General features: G+C 46.2%; 1 protein-coding gene and 1 pseudogene across 9 annotated transcripts in view; both read right to left on the bottom strand.

Annotated features, from left to right (window-relative positions):
* Window positions 1-15,179, bottom strand: part of SLC7A1 (solute carrier family 7 member 1) — an 86,035-nt gene that overhangs the window by 39,530 nt on the left and 31,326 nt on the right. For 6 of the 9 annotated variants that reach the window (XM_078070510.1, XM_036080407.2, XM_078070512.1 and 3 more), the window contains exon 2: window positions 9,142-9,241. The gene's annotated coding sequence lies outside the window, so the exon portion shown is untranslated. Of the gene's footprint in view, window positions 1-9,141; window positions 9,242-10,953; window positions 11,007-15,179 lie in introns of all 9 variants that reach the window. The other 3 variants (XM_078070511.1, XM_036080410.2, XM_036080408.2) reach the window with 1 other exon arrangement.
* LOC118528162 (small ribosomal subunit protein eS24 pseudogene) lies at window positions 3,616-4,153 on the bottom strand (annotated as a pseudogene).

The following is a 15,179-nucleotide window of genomic DNA, read 5'->3' as shown; positions in this document are numbered from 1 at the left end:
CTGTAATGAGATGCGTTAACTTTTTAAAGTAGAAAACAAATAGTAATAATTAATAACAACTAACATTTTGGGACATCAGCCAAATGAAAGATCCCTTAGATAAAATATTTCATTTAATCTTCACACCACCTTATCTATCCGGCAATATTCTGCATTCCAGAAATAAGGAAACCCAACATTACTAGAACTCTGTCATTCTCAACCCTGGGTGTGCAAGAGAATCACGTGGGAAGACTTTTTAAATGAATGATGCCCAGCCCACTACAAACCAAGTCATTTCGGTGACTTTTTCCCAGGTAACTTGCCCAAGAGCACGTAGCCAGTGAGAGACGGAGTCGGGGCTCGAACCCAAGTCTTCCTGCCCCAAAGCCTTGCACCGTCCTCTGAAGCGGGATCTGCAGGTTTGGAGAACAGGCACCGAGGGTGTGGAGAGCTTGTACAGGAAAGAAGCAGGGACAGGGGGCAGGGCTGACTGGCGGAGGGAAGGGTCTCTGTGTGTCCCACCAGGAGAGCGGCATCCGAACCCTCCTCTGTCCCCCAGCACACAGAGGGCACTGGGCAGTATTCACAGGACCATATCCTACATAGCACCCACAGTGGACACTTGGTGTTAACCGGCTGACTTCAATTTAGGAAGCTGACAGGAAACGGACCTTCATCTTAGGTAATCACCACCATTACCATCAACAACTTATGAGGGTCTCTCTCTATCAAAGGAGATTTTGTTAGCTGAATAGTTAATGGTCTGAGTTATTAAAGAGTACGTTTCTGTTTCTCTAAATGAATAGAAATGTAAAAAGTCATCAGTGGGGTTAAAATCCAACCTAAGCAACATACTCTTATCTACAAAGCCTTGAAACAGTTCCCATTTTCCTCCCAGATACCTTCTGTCACGGGGTGTGCTCTGTCCCCACCTCCCATCTCGCCCTGAGGGACAGCTTCCCCACTCCACAGTGGGACAGCTTGAGTACCTACGCCCCTCAGCCTGGGGTTTTGTAAGGTCCAAGTTCATTATCTTTAAGTCAGTGTTTGGGGTTCTCAGTTTCCACGTCTAAGACGAGACAGTACTGCTGTCCCATCATTGCAGGGTACATGTGAGGGTCAAATGAGACAATGCATTAAAGGAACACACTGAGAAGCCAAATGCGTTACTCTTCCAACGCAAAGAGCTGCTATTATTGCCACACCAGTAGGCACTAATTTCTTTTTCAAAATCTCCATTTGCAATCTGTTTGTCAGTTGTCTCTGCTTGCCGGTAGCCGAAGGCAGGCAATTCCCATCAGCAAAGGGTTCCCGTCGCTAGGGCTATCTTTAACCGAAGGCTTTGCCACAGATCCTGCTGTCTACTTAGCTATACTCAGATCGTTTCAATATTGTTTATTCAAATTGAAGAATGATATCAGGAAGAAGAAGCCAGGGAAGAACTACTAAGCACGTTTTCACAAAAACCAGATACCCAGCTACAATCTAGAAATGCTCCTCCTTAAGCCAGCAGATTGTGGTTAGACAGTAGTTATGTCTCTGGATGGCGTCTCCATCACTAGGGAAGGCTGTGCTTTATCAGGACAGATGCCCTGGCCCTGTGTATAGAAATGCATTACAACAAAAACATGCATTCTATCAGGAGCTCAGAGCTCCTCTGACACATGCCTTTAATCATACTTACTTTTGCAGTATGTAACGAAAATGTTCTATATCTGGAATCTGAAGCCAAGTGATCTACAAACTCTGTGGGCAGGTCCAGGGGAGCCCTGTCATTGCCTCTCCAGTACAGTGTTGATTAACCAGAACCAAACAGGAGCCTGGTCCGAAGGAGTGGGAGATTTCATAAAGTCAGCATCATATGAACTGTTAAGCTCTTCATTTGGGCCTTAAAAACTGTTACACATTTGGCTCTCAAATAGAAAAGAAATATCTTAAATAAAGTTCCCCTAAGATTAGAATTCAGACTTACTACCACAACATTGCTTCTTTAATTCTCTAGGCCTCTAAAGTATCCTGAAAGACAGAGTTTTCTATGGCTCCTTCCAGAACCGTCCTCTTTCAAAAAGCACAAGGAGCTAACATCTGGACCTAGAGCAAAGCAGAGGATTCCACATAAAACTGATCTAACTTTCACTGCACACTCACAGATCAATTATTTTTTCATTTACTAATGCATTCACTCAACAAACCCAGGCAATTCATGGATTTAGACCCCAAGCTCCAGTAAATTTCCACGCTTCCCCATCTTCCCATGGTCACAAGCAACTGTGTGAAAAAACCTGGAATTTCTAGAAAATGTACTGGTTCCAAGGTAGACAAAGAAACTGTGAAAAATCAGGTCCAACTCCCTGAACTGAGCTGGAGAACAGACTAGACTCACAGAGGGCTGGGGTCCACTGGAAACAACCAATATTCTACACCAGCTTCTCGACAGAAACACACTCAAGTTCATTTCATCCCCATCAGAGACCAACAACAGCAATTGTTACTCCCCTCAGGAGAATAAGAGTGGAGTTTAGACAGCAGGTTATATATATATGTATATATATATATATATATATATATATATATATATATATATATATATACATACACATATAGTATGTCCTGGTGGAGCCAGGATTTGAACCTAGGTCATCAGATTCCAGAAACCCTACTCTATGCCAGGTGCCAAACGGACTCAACTTCAACCAAACTTATTCTCCCTGCTGCCGACAATTCTTAATGTGTCACCTGGTCCTACAAATAAAAGACTCACAAGGTTAAATGACAATTCCTCTGTAAAAATTAAGTCAATTAGTTATTCACACAGTGAAGTAAATTAGCATAATCCACCCCCTTTCCTCCAGCCTCTGGCCAAGACCCACGGGCTTTGAGGTAATAGGAGCTTTATTTGGGACTGAGGAAAGGTGAGTAGTTTGGGTTGCAGGGCCCAACCAAGACTTCAGGGAGAGTTCGGGAAAGCATACAGACAGCAAGGCTTAGAAAAGTATGTGGAAGAAAGAGCAGGCCAAAGCAGATGGATTAGACATTATGTTGGTGATACTTCATCCCTGATAAAAGCAGGGAGAAAGTGTCAAAAAAAAAAAAAACATGAAAGAGCATCCCTGGGAAATAATAACAACATACTGAATATGAGCTTAGATAAAAAATGGTCTGGAAGGGAAACTGAAGTAGTTGTCTCTAAACAGGTGATTATGGACATTTTTTATTTTCTGCATTTTGACAATTTTTTCTATGAGTGTGGACTGCTTCTGAGTTAAAGGGAAGGAAATATTCTAATAAAACCAACAAACAAGTGGAAAAAAAGCAAGGCATAAAGGTCCAAAGACAAGTTAAATCCATGTCAAGAGTCTATTTGGGAGATGTGGATAACTGAGTACATGGGATTTCATTATGCTTTCTCCCTACATTTGTGCACATTTGGAAATTTCCAAAAGTGAATGTGAAAAGAAAGGAATTCACTCAGGGCTGACCCAGGAAACAAAGAAGAAATTCTTCCACAACCTGTAGCAACGCCCACCCCCGGGACCAGAACAGCACCTCCAGTGCTATAAGCCGTGGACACATATTAAATAGTCTTTTATGCAGCATTAGGTTGAACCATATGAAATTGTCAATACTCAGCTATTTCTTTTTTCACATTAACATTCTTAGTTTATTGATCCTCTCATGAAAAATCTGCACAATCACCACAGATAAAGCCACTGCAGCATCTTTAGTCCTTCTGGTGTCCAATCTCCAGCTCACTTTTTGCCAGCACCAACATTGGCTTTTGCAGTCCCCCTGACTTTCTTCATTCTGTTCTTGCGTTCCTTTCGCTGTTTTCTTGATGTCTTTTTCTTCTCATACAGGCCATGTCTTGCAAGTCTGTGTTTGGGTTCATTTTTCTTTGCATAATCCAAGGAATCATAAATCATGCCAAAGCCGGTTGTCGTGCCACCACCAAAATGGGTTCTGAATCCAAACACAAATATGACATCTGGTGTGGTCTTGTACATTTTGGCTAGTTTTTCCCGAATTTCTGTCTTAGGTACTGTTGCCTTTCCAGGGTGAAGAACATCAATGACCATCTGTTTCCGCTGAAGTAGTCGGTTATCATGAACTTCCTGGTCCGGATAGTTACTGTGTCGTTCATGATGGCGGCCAAGCTTCAAGCAGCCGGGGAGGAAAAGACAGCCACGAGTAAAGGATTTGTCATAGGCAGACCTGGTCGTACCTCTTACCACCAGCCTTGTTCCTACACATTCTCTGAGCCTAAGTCTGTATCACATTTGGGGAATTAGACTGAAACCGGAAAAGGCAATGAGGGTTCCAAATAAGAGATTTGGGGGGGGGGAAGTGATTCGGAGGTTCTTCAGAAGCTGGTAGCAGCTGAAAGAGAGACACCTGTAGGCGTGAGTGTTTGGGGGCATGTTTTGCGTACCCATGAGGGACACGAGTCTGTCTTGGGGTTCACCTGTCACAGCTGAGGTGACCTGGGAGGGAAGGCACAGGCCCGCTGAACCGCCCAGGACGCACGTCAGACTACCCGGGGGAAGCGGGGTGAGCGCAGTGAAGCAGGAGGGCAGGACATTTACAAGAGTCTTGAATGGCCAGCCGAGCGTTTTACACTCGGACGTGTAATTTTTCAGCGAAGGAAGGCCATCACAAAAATATTATCTTGGGAGGACCGATCTGGTCTTGTTGTCAAGGACAGATTGGAGGACAGCACTGGGACAGCTGACTGCTCGTGGCTCAGCCTTCTTTCTTTGAGGAGCAAATCAATTACGTTTGCCTTTGAGCATGGTATTTTAATCCGACTAATAAAGCACTTCTGCACAAGCAAAGGCTCTAATCTTTCACATTTACCTGCCATTTGCTCCCGGTCTCAGCTTCCTCCTCAAAGAGCCCGAGATACACAGACTCCACACACCCACAGTTACCATGGGAATTATCTATGTGGTATATATCATGCACAAATAATCCCTCAGCAGGAAATGCCACATTTTATGGTCGGTTTCCTGTAAACGATACTTTACCGGTAGCCAAAATCTCAAGCCCTCATCCCAAAGAGAAAAGCATGTAAACATTGAAAGAAACGTCGCAGCCTCCTCGTGGGGTCGGCCACCTTACCTGTTGAAGTCCATACCTGTTGCACTCATCTACCTTATGTAATATACTTGGAGGAAACCCCCTGGTATGTGTGGCCAGAACAGCCTCTATTACAGCAGAGCACGTGCTTCTCGGTCGGAAAGGACTTTCTGGCCGTGCACCGCACAATGCTGAAGCGAAGCACCAAAGGCCGGCGGAGGACTGCCAGAGGGTCAGGCTGACGTCAGGGGGACGAAGCAGCCCAGGAAGTTGGACAAGTGTCGCTCCTTGAACTGGACAAGACAGTAGCAGTCGGTGCGCAGGGGCTCTTCTATCATGCGGGACGGACCACCGATGCGTCTGTCACAGGCAGTGCCACCCGCTGTGTTTTATGGAAGACTCCAGTGCAATCCTGTAACCAGCCTGTCCCCCACGGAATGCTACCCGAATGTGACCCCAGACAGTCAATTATCCAGCCTGCCATTCACTGCAATTCTCCCTTCTTTGGTGACTGCTTTATGACAGTTAGGCTCCACATCTTCAGAGAATGAGGAGACACAGCACAGGCTTCTGTTGTTTTGGGTTTTTTTGTTTTGTTTTAAAGATTTTTATTTATTCATTTGACAGAGAGAGACACAGCGAGAGAGGGAACACAAGCAGGCGGAGTGGGAGAGGGAGAAGCAGGCTTCCCGCCGAGCAGGGAGCCCAATGCAGGACTCGATCCCAGGACCCCGGGATCATGACCTGAGCCGAAGGCAGACGCTTAATGACTGAGCCACCCAGGCGCCCCCAGACTTCTGTTGTTTTTAAGGAATTTTTAAAGGGTAACCATAGACATCACAACTTAGGCCCCAAATAACGCTCTCTACTTACCCACTGCCACAGAAAAAACTACTGGGAGGGCATCTTAACCTTCTAAAAGTTCACAGGCAAGTCAGTCACTTCAGACTCAGGACCACATTTCCCTCTACAAACAATGCGACAAAACTGTAGCCAGGTTCTAAAGCAGCTCACAAATAGCAACTTAACCTGACATTCCTGCTGGAGAAGTGAGCACTCTGGGGGCATCCACCACCCAGCAGGGTCAAGAAGGCACGGAGGATATCCAAGTTGGTTAGAAGAATGAATGGACCCTATAGAGTTGTGATCCTTTAAAAGATTTAAAATCATGGATCATTTTGGAAAAAACAAAGGAGCCAAACAATTTTCCACACAAATGGATAGCAGATGGCTACCACTTTTCAAGGAGTAAGGAAAGGCGACCGGTTGTGGGCAGTCTCTAAGGTGGCCCCATGATCTACTGCTGGTGTTTCCTTGAGTGTGTGTGGGAACTGGGACTTGCACCCAGTCCACAGAACATGGCAAACGTGCTGATGTCAGGCCGCGATTATGTGCCATTACATCGGGCTCCAACTTGCCAGCAGCCTCTCCTTGCCAGCTTAATGAACCAACAGCCACGCCTGGAACACCCACACGGCAATGGATGTGGCCTCTAGGTCAGCCAGCGAGAGGCCGGGGCCCCAGGGTCCTACAACCATGAAGAACCTGGGAGAGCTTAGAATCAGTTTCTACCCCAGCCATGCCTCCAGATGAAAACCAAACCCTAGCCAACACCTTGACTACAGCCTCGTGAGCCAAGCTGTGCTCTGACTTCTGACCACAGGAACAATGAAACAATAGATGTGTGTTGTTTTAGGCCTCTGGGTTTGTGGTGATTTGTTATGCAGTGACAGAGCACTCCTCCATGGTCCAAACAGTCATGAGGTAGTGAGTGAGTTTGCCTTCATTTCTCTCTTTAAACCTTCAAGGAGCTAAAAACCAGAGCCCAACATTTCTTTAACTTCCTCTGTTTTAATGGTAGAGTTAACCTTTTCTTGACCTGAAACTATTTTTTCTTGGTTAAGTCTGAATGATCTGAAAGCAATTTCCTCCTCTAGAAGAATGGCATGCATTAAATGACTATTACTTCATTTTCCACAGAATCGCATGTCCGCCGTGTGCCACTCTCCTGGGAGTTACAGGAGCTACAAAGATAAAGCATGCACTGCCCCTGTGCTGAGTGCACACAGCCTGGGAAGGAAGACGAAAGCAACCATCTATCCAGTCAGCAAATATTTGCCTGAAGCCTACTCTACCCGCCCCGCCCTTCCAGGTGCTGATCAAACTGCAGGGAAGGGAACCAAGCTGCCTGGCCTCTGGGCAGGAAGACAGAATGATAAGCCAAAGAGCACAAACAAGTGTGCCAGAGACCAAAAAGCCTCCAGGGGGCACACCACCTCAGTCACCATCTGGCACCTTGTCAGAATCCCTTCACTCAAGATGGGGCAACCTCGTGGTGGTTTCCAGTAGGTTGTGAATTCCCCTGATTTAGGTGCAGTTCATGACACGTATCCAAGGGCCTAAGAACCACGGATGGCTTCCTCACGCATTCTGTCACAGCATCCTGATCCGAGAAACAGATCTGATGTAGACTTTTCACTCCGAGGTGAACAGTCAGCCCCGCCGCCACCCGCCCCCCCGCAACACCCGCACACCAAGCCCTGGTATTAGGTAACAGGAAGAGGTTTTAAAATAGTCTGGTAAGACAGCAGAGACACATCTGACTACTGCAGGAAGAGGAGGCAGAATGCAGAATGAACTCACTCTAAGCACTTTTACTAAATAAGCTCTGAAAGGAGAAGAAAAGAAAAGGACATCTGAGGTCTACGACGGCTTCTGGCACTACCGGGGATAGCCTCCCACATCCCTGCCGGCAAGGATCCAGTTTTCCTGTCTTTGGGAAAGCGCACCTGGTAACCCTGCACCCTTGTTCCTGACACTGACAAGGCTGCCAACAGCCTCATAAACAAGGGGGGATCCTCCCTATGAAGTAGGAGCCATGGGGAGCCCGCCCCCTCCTTCTTATTTCAAGGCCGCCAGCTCGAAGATGCTTCCCTGTGGCAAAGGTCATGGGCCATATCCCCCACAAAGTCCCTCTGATGAAGGATGACCCTGATTATGGGTGCATTCTTAATATAGCTATATTTGAAACTAAGAATTTGAATGGCCCAGAGGACCATAAGAATGTGAGACGGAGGGAGAAACGTCAGGTGAGGTTCTTTTATAAACATACACGCCTGAAAAAACTTTACCTCCATTTTTTTAATGCACAAAACAGTGACAATAACAATGAAGTGCCCAAACTTGGTGAACTTGTTACTTTAATCAAAAAATAACTGGAGCAATAGCTTTTAACTATTTTAATAGTAGAATCCTTCTTTCCCATACCGCCTCTTAGGCTGAATCCAAATGTGAGAATCAGATAAAACTGGAGCCACTCTGACACAGAGAGACAGCAGACACTGCGCCCTGGGGCCTCGACCTGACCGTCCCCAGCCCTCCCTGCCTGGCTCCTTGGCCCCCTCAGGACTCTCAGGACCCGCCTGAAATACACCAACCTATAGCAGATCACTACAGCACCTGAACCCAAGAACAAGCTACAGGAGAATCCCTAAGTAAAAGAGGGAAAAGCCAAGGAATGAGAGGGTAGGAGCAGGGGGAAAAGCTTGAGAGCAGGAAGGAAACTGGAGCCAGCCCTTGACCCTGAGAAGCGCAAACGTTCCAAGAGTCAAAGGCAGAACCGCAGCACAGTGCCTCGGTGCGAGCGCACTACACACCAGCACGGACGGGCCAGGAGCCCCGGGCCAGAGGGGGCCCGCCAAGCGCTGCACACCACGCCGCATCCCGGCATCTACACCAGGAGTGAGGGGCAGGCTTCGGCAGATCTCTCCACAGCATGCCCCGGGGGCCTGTGTTCGGAAGCCTTGCCATCTGTAGGGTATTGCAAGTTCTGTTTGAAGGAAATGTAGAAATTCAATAAAACCACAAAAGCACAGAGGCACGCCTGTCTTCTGTTGAGTGGATGGGCCTGAAGAGCTAGATGACTCTAAAAAGGCAGAGTAGTTACAAGCTTTGGAAGACAATGATGTAGGGTGGAGTTGTGCATTAACCTATCAAGTCAACAGCCAACAGAAGGACTAAACGGACAATACATTCTAGCACCCAGGAGACCATCCTGCTGGGGTGCAGGTGGGCAGACTGTACCTGGAATGGGACGTGAGAACTCGTCACCTCGTCACCTGAGGATCACCTGGGTCCTGGAACAAAGACGTCTCAGGAGGCACGAGATGGGAGCTTCTGGCTCCTGGAAAGCAAAGAAGAGACATTAGGCCCCATCAGTTTGGTTCCCAGAACCTCCACACCTGTGGCTGCGACAGGGAGGGATGATTCCATCCAGCTCGGTGTCAGGAAGTACACCCCACCTTCCTAAGACGAATGGCGTGAGTGGCTGGGAAGGTGAGGGTCCAACCACGGGGACTGAGCAGGCATGCAGCGAAGCACCACTGGGCAGGGAACAAGACAGGAAGCTGGACGAGATGGCCTTCAAGCCATTGATCCTACCATGTTACCTCCATCAATGATGATCCTATCTCAAACAAGAATAGTATCAAAGCATCACCCAGACAGGCTACTTCCACAGATCTAGGACACAGAGGTAGGTGAGTAAAAGCTCTGAGGCCCTCACTAGGAGCCGTGAGGGGAGTGAATCCCCCCTCTGACAATGGCATTGAGAACTGAGACCAGCAGAGGCAGACAGCCTTAGCTGGGTCCTTCAGGAAACAGTCGGACACCATCTGTGAATGGCCATTTTGCAAAGGACTCTCCTGGACCAGCTGTCAGATGGGCACAAGTATACTCCTGCCCTGTCCACATCAGGATGGGCCGGGGTGCTCTAAATGTAGGATGTGAGCTCTCGTGATGAGCCTAGGGGAGTGGCCTGCAGTCCCAGAAGGGATCGAGTGACTCGAGTCACCACTGTATGCAAGCGGAACAGTCACCTTCGCAGAGGGCGTCCTAGGAAGAAGCTCCTCGAGGAGCAGCACATAAAGTCCTTTGTTTCCTTCATCTTACCATTTCTACTTTGCACACACTCACATGCTCACCCAGGAGCTGGAGAGGTCTAATTAAGCCTCCTGAATATGATCTGCACTAATGTGAACCCAGAGAGGATTATCATTATGCCAAAGAGGCACATGAAGATGCTAATCAACACTGAGAGTTTCAGAACTTCAACAGCAGCAGACCAGATTTCCCACAACTGAAATCCGACTCCATCCTGGCCCGCACATTCATTCTACATTAATACTTCATTCTTTGCCCCTTTCTGTTTTGAAAATGTCCCCCTCAAACCTACAGAAAGGTTAAATGAACATTTACGTGGTCTTCATCTACATTTACACCAATATTTAACACTTACTGTATCTGCTTTATCTTTATATAAATATAAACTGGTCTCACAAGCCACTTGAGAGTGAGCTATAATAGTTATCATGACACTTGACCTCTAAGTATTTTGGTAACTCCTAAAAATGACACTCTTCTATTGAACTGTAATGCCGTCATCACACCAAAGAAACTGAACACTCATTCAATAGCATCTCAAACACAGCCCAGGACCAAATGTCCAAAATTAACAACATATTGCTCGTTCTCTATCATGTGCCAAGCACCACAAGGACACTGAGAGGGCCACAGCCCAACGGGGAGACAGACATACAGATGTATTACTGCGACAAGGGCACTAAGGGGGTGTGGCTCATATGCGAGTATCTCCGCAGAAGAGAAAGTAGTTGGCTCCACCTGGAGATTGAGAAAAGGCTTATGCAATGAAGTGATATTTAGAGGACGAGTCTAGCCAACATATACAGAGTAGGAACTGAATGTGAAAATGGAGAGGCTTGAATGTAACAGCCAGAATAAGTCCAAATCCCAATTCCAGGAACTTGTGAATATGTTAGGTTACATGGCAAGGAGGAATTAAGGTTGCCAAAGGAATAAAGATGCTAATCAGCTGACCTTGAGATATGAAGATTTTCCTGTGGCAAGTCTGATGGCATCAACGAGGGTCCCTACAAGATGGAAGAGGCAGGAGAGTCAGTGTCAGAGGGATGCAATGTGAGAGAGACCCCATCAGCCATTACTGGCTTTGAATATGTCAGGGGACCAGGAGCCAAGGAAGGCAGGCAGCCTCTGGAAGCTGGGAAGGACAAGGAACCAGATCCTCTCTCAAGAGTCTTCAGAATGGAGCACATCCCTGCCAACACCCTGACTTGAGCCTGGTGAGACCTCTTTCGGACTTCTGACCTCCATCCAGAACTGCAGGACAATAAATATGTGTGGTTTTAAGCCAATGAAAAAACAAAACAAAAAAAAACTGTAGAGGCTGGAAACAAAGCTGGAAACTGTCAAAGCTCTGGGAGATGGGGGCAAAGTCATCCAAGCCCTTGTGGCCAAGCCAAGAAAACTACGCTTTGTTCTTTGGGGAAGGAAGAGACAGCCAAAAGCCATGATCGGATCTCAATCTTAGGAAGAAAACTCTGGAATAAAAGGAGCAGAATCTAGAAGAAAAACAACTGATAATGTTTGGTGCCAATGATAAAGTTGAGCTTTCAAACAAAAAAAACTTAGAAGTTTGGAAAACTTGCATCCATCACCCAGAACTCGAAAGTTTCCCAAAACTTAAAGAGTTTTCAGATGACACTGGTGGTGATATTAACAAATGTGATTTTTAGAAAACAGTTACATGATAAAACCTGCCAACATCTGGAAGATCTGCGTAATTCAGTAAGGCAGTAATTCACTGAAACAGAATCATACATGGACAAATGATTGATTCAAAGTACAAAATGGAATTTTTTTAAAAAGTACAAAACAGACCCATTTTCAAGTACAAAAAGTCCGTCAATATGGTTTCAGTTTCCACTGTGGAACCAACTACCTCCTTTCAAGTTTTTGTGCAGTATCAAAAAAGAATACCCATAATTATCCAAAAAGGCTACTGAAGTCCTCTTCCTTTTCCAAGGACCTATCTGAGGCCATAGTTTCTTTATATATTTCAACTAAAACAACACATCAAAACTGACCGATTCATAATCAGACATAAGAACCAAGATGCCTTCTATTAAGCTGAAACATTAAAGAGATTTGTAAATATGTAAAACAACTCTACTCTTACTATTTTTTTCTTATTGTGGGAACTAGTTATTTTTCATAAAAATGTTGTTAACATAAAATGATTTACTGTTACTTTTAGATGGATTAGTACATAAATATTTGCAGTTGTTCTAAATTCTACATTTGTAATATGATCAACACTGACACATACAGCCCACATAAGCAAAGCTCCTTCAAGTTCTCAGTAGTCTGTAATTACAGAGCACAAGGGGGTTCTGAGACCAAGCAGTTTGAGAACCGTTGCTTTATGGGCCGTCCAGTCAAGTGAACACAGCCAAGCTGGATACAAGCTCGTGTCACAAAAGCTGCTCTCCTGCTTCTTTGGGCGTGATGAAGCAGCCTACTCTGCTCACATTCTCCTGTCACGGTATACAAGCAGTTAATGCCCAACTCAGAAGTCCTGAAGAAAAGCATGCCATACATTAATCCAGGCTGAACTCATCAGGATTAATGGGATTGGAATGCATAGCAAATACATTCATTAGTACTGCTTTTCTTTAATCCAAGAATGTTCTAGCCGATTTATTCTATTTCTAAAAATTTGACAACTCACTTTTTAAAAAAACAGAGTAATGAGAATGCTACATAAACTTCACACTTTAAGGACACGATTTCATGTATTTCATAAATATGGCAAGCAGCATTTCAACAGCACCCCAGGACGAGCTGGGCTCTGTGTAATGGGGGGACACCCAGCATCCAGACAGGGCGTGTGTACGCAAAATAACATGAAAACAGCAGCAAACGTGTTTCCACTGAACAGTTTAGACATCAGAAGGAATCAGATCTTTTCACTAGGTACACTGATGAAGCACTAAAAATGTTTTGCCATTTATTAAACACAATGCCTGCCCAACTTTTTGGCAACTTAAACAGCTGCTTTGCCTGTGAGTGTGTTTTGATTCTGTTCATTCCACAAAAGTTTCAGGTGCCAGATACGGTTCTAGAACCCAGAGATGCAGCAGTGACCTGGTTGGATGCAAATCCCCGACTTCCTGGAGTTTACGTTCTATGACTGGAAACACCTCTTCGAAAAATAAGAACGGATGAAATGTCAACTGGAGGAAGAACGCTTCTGATCTCCTAAAGCAACTCCATGAGATACAGGATGAGCCCCAACGACACGAGTATGTGCTCCATCCCGTGAGAAGGGCAGATGCTAGGGTTATTGTAAGGAATGAAGCTACAGGGAGCTCAGTTCAAGGTGGCTAAGGGATCTCTGTCAGGTCTACTGACTCCAACCAAGATCTCTGGCAAGAACAGAGCTCCTTCAGGACGGCCGAGCGCCTATGGAAGGGCCAGGCCAGTTCCCAAGGGGACATGGAGGATATCAGAATCCTGGCAGGGTAGCATTTGTAGTTTAAAAAAGCAAATCCTGATTCTTTTCTTTGGCATGAATAGTTTTCAAATTTCAGCCTAAGATTTTTGTTGGTTAAAAGGGAGCACAGGCTAAGAGGCTGCCAAGTAGTTACACGGACATCAATCTTCTGTTCCAAGGAAGAGGGGGAAGATGGAACGAAAGCCTGAGGTACCGAGAGGAGACTGCAACGTCGCCAGACCAGCAGGGCAGGCCTCCAGGCCTCACCACAGGATCCAGCCCTGCGCTCAGAGACACTCAGACTTCCATACCCTGCTCTGGGAGGAGCCTGGCGGGCGGGCACCGCAGGAACCGCATCAAGGACGGAACGCCCCAGCAGCTGCACCTGCACCCCTCAAAGAGGAGCACGGGATATGGGAGGAGGCCCTGCTCTCCTTCCGCCTCCCAGTCTTAAAACTGCATTTTCGATCTACTCAGAAATGACCAGACCCTTATTACCTGAAATGATTCACTCCCAAGGGGCAGATCTGGAGGGTCCCAGAAACCACAATATTTTTACAGCTCACGTTCCCTTACGCTTCAATTGGACCCACATTTTTGGACTTCCACAGCTCCATGACTGCCTAACACATGCTCGCTTCCCAGCTTCTCAATGATAAGGAAGTGTCTTTTACCCCCTGGCTGTGGGCTTCACAGCTGCTACTCGGCAGTTTCCCAGGAAAACCCACACACTGGATTCCAGCGTCCACCTGAGAATGTGAATACCTCACCTCTTCTTCCAACTTCCAAGCCCACCCGAATCCCACCTGTACTGGGGACCTATACCAGTTTCCGTCCCCTCCCTGAGACAGCAATAACGTTGAAGCATAAATGCTGTTTGAAAGACCACAGACTCCATATAGACATTTGTGGTTCTATAAAACTTATTAGGGAAAAAAATTACAAACTCTAAAGGAAATGTGGTCAAGGAAATAACAGCAAGATATTTATCCTACCCCCAATCCTTCAATAATTAAAATTACTCCAGCCATTCTGCACCAAGGAAAAGGCCACTGGGCTCACAATTTGATGATTCAACCTTCCTCTGAGACGCAAAATACTCCATGAAAAGGCCACAACATCCTTCTATGTTGTGTACTGCAACAGGCAAGTGAAGGCCGTTCTTCGCCATTGGCCTGTTTCTCCTGGTGATGCCCAGGGAAGAGGAGGGGTGGCAAGAGAAGCTGGGAGGGGCCGAGTCTGAGGATACAGGGCAACAGTTCTCAACTAGGGTTGCTTCTGCTCCCGCCAAGGGGCATCTGGCAATGCCTGGAGACATGTGTGGTCGCCCCAAGTGAGGGACAGTGGTGTTGCCATCCAGAGCTCAGAGCCCAGGAATGCTGCTCAACATCCTACAGTGCACAGGACGGCGTCCACAGCACAGAAGTATCGACAGAGCACTGAGGTAGAGAAAGCCTGTCTTACTGTGGGAAACTCTAGACTGCCAAGTGTTCTACAGACTTTTTTAGTGAACTGGTTTAAGAATTGTTTTGTTTTGTTTTGTTTTTTTAAAAAAGCTTCAAATAATGTCTGCAAACAAGCATGTATTCACTGGAAAGCAAAACCTTGTCACTACATCGCTGGAGAACCCTCCATTGTCCTGAAACCAGGATTGAGATTAACTAAGAGGCAAAGCAGAAGACAGGGAAGAGTAAACAATTAAAAAACGTAGTGTGACTAAGACATGCTCCACTTATTAATCTGAGTTCTC

The sequence above is a fragment of the Halichoerus grypus genome, chromosome 4, assembly GCF_964656455.1.
Source record: "Halichoerus grypus chromosome 4, mHalGry1.hap1.1, whole genome shotgun sequence".
Taxonomy (NCBI): Eukaryota; Metazoa; Chordata; class Mammalia; order Carnivora; family Phocidae; genus Halichoerus; species Halichoerus grypus.
The sequence above is the reverse complement of the archived record's forward strand: the minus strand, read 5'-3'. Positions and strand labels throughout refer to the sequence as shown.